Below are 6,000 nucleotides of genomic sequence, written 5' to 3'. Positions count from 1 at the left end.
CAGTGTCCTTTGCCTTACAGAAGCTTTGCAGTTTTATGAGATCCCATTTGTCGATTCTTGATCTTAGAGCGTAAGCCATTGGTGTTTTGTTTAGGAAATTTTTTCCAGTGCCCATGTGTTCCAGATGCTTCCCTAGTTTTTCTTCTATTAGTTTGAGTGTGTCTGGTTTGATGTGGAGGTCCTTGATCCACTTGGACTTAAGCTTTGTACAGGGTGATAAGCATGGATCGATCTGCATTCTTCTACATGTTGACCTCCAGTTGAACCAGCACCATTTGCTGAAAATGCTATCTTTTTTCCATTTGATGGTTTTGGCTCCTTTGTCAAAAATCAAGTGACCATAGGTGTGTGGGTTCATTTCTGGATCTTCAATTCTATTCCATTGGTCTATCTGTCTGTCTCTGTACCAATACCATGCAGTTTTTATCACTATTGCTCTGTAATACTGCTTGAGTTCAGGAATAGTGATTCCCCCTGAAGTCCTTTTATTGTTGAGGATAGCTTTAGCTATCCTGGGTTTTTTGTTATTCCAGATGAATTTGCAAATTGTTCTGTCTAACTCTTTGAAGAATTGGATTGGTATTTTGATGGGGATTGCATAGAATCTGTAGATTGCTTTTGGTAAAATGGCCATTTTTACTATATTAATCCTGCCAATCCATGAGCATGGGAGATCTTTCCATCTTCTGAGGTCTTCTTCAATTTCCTTCTTCAGTGTCTTGAAGTTCTTATTGTACAGATCTTTTACTTGCTTTGTTAAAGTCACACCGAGGTGCTTTATATTATTTGGGTCTATTATGAAGGGTGTCGTTTCCCCAATTTCAATCTTGGCTTGTTTCTCTTTTGTATAGAGGAAGGCAACTGATTTATTTGAGTTAATTTTATACCCAGCCACTTTGCTGAAGTTGTTTATCAGCTTTAGTAGTTCTCTGGTGGAACTTTTGGGATCACTTAAATATACTATCATATCATCTGCAAATAGTGATATTTTGACTTCTTCTTTTCCGATCTGTATCCCCTTGACCTCCTTTTGTTGTCTGATTGCTCTGGCTAGAACTTCAAGAACTATATTGAATAAGTAGGGAGAGAGTGGGCAGCCTTGTCTAGTCCCTGATTTTAGTGGGATTGCTTCAAGTTTCTCTCCATTTAGTTTAATGTTAGCAACTGGTTTGCTGTATATGGCTTTTACTATGTTCAGGTATGGGCCTTGAATTCCTATTCTTTCCAGGACTTTTATCATGAAGGGGTGTTGAATTTTGTCAAACGCTTTCTCAGCGTCTAATGAAATGATCATGTGGTTTTGTTCTTTCAGTTTGTTTATATAATGGATCACGTTGATGGTTTTTCGTATATTAAACCATCACTGCATGCCTGGGATGAAGCCTACTTGATCATGTGGATGATTGTTTTGATGTGCTCTTGGATTCGGTTTGCCAGAATTTTGTTGAGTATTTTTGCGTCGATATTCATAAGGGAAATTGGTCTGAAGTTCTCTTTCTTTGTTGGGTCTTTGTGTGGTTTAGGTATAAGAGTAATTGTGGCTTCGTAGAAGGTATTCGGTAGTGATCCATCTGTTTCAATTTTGTGGAATAGTTTGGATAATATTGGTATGAGGTCTTCTATGAAGGTCTGATAGAATTCTGCACTAAACCTGTCTGGACCTGGGCTCTTTTTGGTTGGGAGACCTTTAATGACTGCTTCTATTTCCTTAGGATTTATGGGGTTGTTTAACTGGTTTATCTGTTCCTGATTTAATGTTGAATATAGGTTTTTATAGTAAGATCTGATGATTTTTTGAATTTCCTCTGAATCTGTTGTTATGTCTCCCTTTTCATTTCTGATTTTGCTAATTTGGACACACTCTCTGTGTCCTCTCGTTAGTCTGGCTAAGGGTTTATCTATCTTGTTGATTTTCTCAAAGAACCAACTTTTGGTTCTGTTGATTCTTTCTATGGTCCTTTTTGTTTCTACTTGGTTGATTTCAGCTCTGAGTTTGATTATTTCCTGCCTTCTACTCCTCCTGGGTGTATTTGCTTCTTTTTGTTCTAGAGCTTTTAGGTGTGCTGTCAAGCTGCTGACATATGCTCTTTCCTGTTTCTTTCTGCAGGCACTCAGCGCTATGAGTTTTCCTCTTAGCACAGCTTTCATTGTGTCCCATAAGTTTGGGTATGTTGTACCTTCATTTTCATTAAATTCTAAAAAGTTTTTAATTTCTTTCTTTATTCCTTCCTTGACCAGGTTATCATTGAGTGGGGCATTGTTCAATTTCCAAGTATATGTGAGCATTCTTCCTTGATTGTTATTGAAGACCAGTTTTAGGCCGTGGTGGTCCGATAGCACGCATGGGATTGTTTCTATCTTTCTGTACCTGTTGAGGCCCGTTTTTTGACCAATTATATGGTCAATTTTGGAGAAAGTACCATGAGGAGCTGAGAAGAAGGTATATCCTTTTGCTTTAGGATAGAATGTTCTATAAATATCCGTTAAGTCCATTTGGCTCATGACTTCTCTTAGTCTGTCGTCATCACTGTTTAATTTCTGTTTCCATGATCTGTCCATTGATGAGAGTGGGGTGTTGAAATCTCCCACTATTATTGTGTGAGGTGCAATGTGTGTTTTGAGCTTTAGTAAGGTTTCTTTTACGTATGTAGGTGCCCTTGTATTTGGGGCATAGATATTTAGGATTGAGAGTTCATCTTGGTGGATTTTTCCTTTGATGAATATGAAGTGTCCTTCCTTATCTTTTTTGATGACTTTTAGTTGGAAATTGATTTTATTTGATATTAGAATGGCTACTCCAGCTTGCTTCTTCTGACCATTTGCTTGGAAAATTGTTTTCCAGCCTTTCACTCTGAGGTAATGTCTGTCTTTGTCTCTGAGGTGTGTTTCCTGTAGGCAGCAGAATGCAGGGTCCTCGTTGCGTATCCAGTTTGTTAATCTATGTCTTTTTATTGGGGAGTTGAGGCCATTGATGTTGAGAGATATTAAGGAATAGTGATTATTGCTTCCCGTTATATTCATATTTGGATGTGAGGTTATGTTCGTGTGCTTACATTCTCTTTGTTTTGTTGCCAAGACGATTAGTTTCTTGCTTCTTCTAGGGTATAGCTTGCCTCCTTATGTTGGGCTTTACCATTTATTATCCTTTGTAGTGCTGGATTTGTAGAAAGATATTGTGTAAATTTGGTTTTGTCATGGAATATCTTGGTTTCTCCATCTATGTTAATTGAGAGTTTTGCAGGATACAGTAACCTGGGCTGGCATTTGTGTTCTCTTAGGGTCTGTATGACATCAGTCCAGGATCTTCTGGCCTTCATAGTTTCTGGCGAGAAGTCTGGTGTGATTCTGATAGGTCTGCCTTTATATGTTACTTGACCTTTTTCCCTTACTGCTTTTAATATTCTTTCTTTATTTTGTGCGTTTGGTGTTTTGACTATTATGTGACGGGAGGTGTTTCTTTTCTGGTCCAATCTATTTGGAGTTCTGTAGGCTTCTTGTATGCCTATGGGTATCGCTTTTTTTAGGTTAGGGAAGTTTTCTTCTATGATTTTGTTGAAGATATTTACTGGTCCTTTGAGCTGGGAGTCTTCACTCTCTTCTATACCTATTATCCTTAGGTTTGATGTTCTCATTGAGTCCTGGATTTCCTGTATGTTTTGGACCAGTAGCTTTTTTCGCTTTACATTATCTGTGACAGTTGAGTCAATGATTTCTATGGAATCTTCTGCTCCTGAGATTCTCTCTTCTATCTCTTGTGTTCTGTTGGTGAAGCTTGTATCTACAGCTCCTTGTCTCTTCTTTTGGTTTTCTATATCCAGGGTTGTTTCCATGTGTTCTTTCTTGATTGCTTCTATTTCCATTTTTAATTCCTTCAACTGTTTGATTGTGTTTTCCTGGAATTCTTTCAGGGATTTTTGCGATTCCTCTCTGTAGGCTTCTACTTGTTTATTAATGTTTTCCTGTGTTTCCCTAAGGGAGTTCTTCATGTCTTTCTTGAAGTCCTCCAGCATCATGATCAAATATGATTTTGAAACTAGATCTTGCTTTTCTGGTGTGTTTGGATATTCCATGTTTGTTTTGGTGGGAGAATTGGGCTCCGATGATGGCATGTAGTCTTGGTTTCTGTTGCTTGGGTTCCTGCGCTTGCCTCTCGCCATCAGATTATCTCTAGTGTTACTTTGTTCTGCTATTTCTGACAGTGGCTAGACTGTCCTATAAGCCTGTGTGTCAGGAGTGCTGTAGACCTGTTTTCCTCTCTTTCAGTCAGTTAGTGGGGACAGAGTGTTCTGCTTTCGTGCGTGTAGTTTTTCCTCTCTACAGGTCTTCAGCTGTTCCTGTGGGCCTGTGTCTTGAGTTCACCAGGCAGGTCACTTGCAGCAGAAAATTTGGTCTTACCTGTGGTCCCGAGGCTCAAGTTCGCTCTCGGGGTGCTGCCCTCGGGCTCTCTGTGGCGGCAGCAACCAGGAAGTTCTGCGCCGCCCCTTCTGGGAGCTTCAGTGCACCAGGGTTCCAGATAGCCTTTGGTGTTTTCCTCTGGCGTCCGAGATGTGTGTGCAGAGAGCAGTCTCTTCTGGTTTCCCAGGCTTGTCTGCCTCTCTGAAGGTTTAGCTCTCTTTCCCATGGGATTTGGGTGCAGAGAACTGTTTATCCGGTCTGTTTCCTTCAGGTTCTAGCGGTGTCTCAGGCAGGGGTCCTGCGGCTCCTGGGCCCTCCCCCACAGGAGCCCAGAGGCCTTATACAGTTTCCTCTTGGGCCAGGGATGAGGGCAGGGGTGGGCAGTGTTGGTGGTCTCTTCCGCTCTGCAGCCTCAGGAGTGCCCACCTGACCAGGCGGTGAGGTCTCTTTCCCAAGGGGTCTGGATCTCCAGTTCTATTCCATTGATCAACATGTCTGTCTCTGGACCAATACCATGGTTGTTTTTTTTCAATCACCACTGCTCTATAGTATATGCTCCAAATTCATGTGGGAAGAGCATTCTGCACTCTGTACCATCCACAGTTCATAGCTTTCTTTTATTTTCTTTTTTTTTTCATCTTTATTAACTTGGGCATTTCTTACTTGCATTTTGATTGTTATTCCCTTTCCCGGTTTCCAAGCCAACATCCCCCTAGCCCCTCCCCCCTCCCCTTCCCTATGAGTGTTCCCCTCCCCATCCTTCCCCCATTACTGCCCTCCCCCCACCAATCATATTCACTGGGGGTTCAGTCTTGGCAGGACCAAGGGCTTCCCCTTCCACTGGTGCTCTTACTAAATTATTCATTGCTACCTATGAGGTCAGAGTCCAGGGTCAGTCCATGTATAGTCTTTGGGTAGTGACTTAGTCCCTGGACACAGCTTTCTTATATAGGTCCCCATATATTAACCTCACTTCAGCCAAGCCTTAACTTAGACAATTCATGAGTTCTATATTGGCGAGTCTAGAAACTGATTCTCAGTTGTAGCAGCAGCACCAGACCCTATTGTTTATTTCCTATAGGAAAGAAACCCCCACTTCCATAACACACCGCCCTTCCTTAGTGACTACCATCTTTAGGAGAGCCATCGTGATTGCAATATCTCTCCATATTCTGGGGTTAAAGGTTAGTCTCCACATGGCTAATCTTGCTATCCTTGTTGTTCCCTTGTGGTGAGCTCATCCATCCAAATTGCACTAACTAGCACCTCTATGTTGACAGATAGGCTTAAGATGTGCCTCCTGCTTAGGCTCTACTTCCTGGTCCCTGCCTTATAATATACATTTTGTACACTTTCCTGTACGAATCCATTATATTCCTGAATAAAAAGGTTGGTCAAGTATGTGCTACAAGCCAATGCACAAAGCTTGCCACTGAGTGGATCTTCGTCCCCTGATGTGTAGCTGTAGTGCTTTCTGCCTGCTTTTCCTTTGCCACTCACAGCATTGAGAAGATTGCACTTAAGGGCTGACACTTAATAAAACAAGTATGTTTTACCAATTTCAGCAAGGAGACAGGCAGGAAGAATACAAGGTTGGCCTCAGAT

This window comes from Rattus norvegicus, chromosome 1 (assembly GCF_036323735.1).
Source record: "Rattus norvegicus strain BN/NHsdMcwi chromosome 1, GRCr8, whole genome shotgun sequence".
Lineage (NCBI taxonomy): Eukaryota > Metazoa > Chordata > Mammalia > Rodentia > Muridae > Rattus > Rattus norvegicus.
This window is presented reverse-complemented; position numbering follows the sequence as displayed.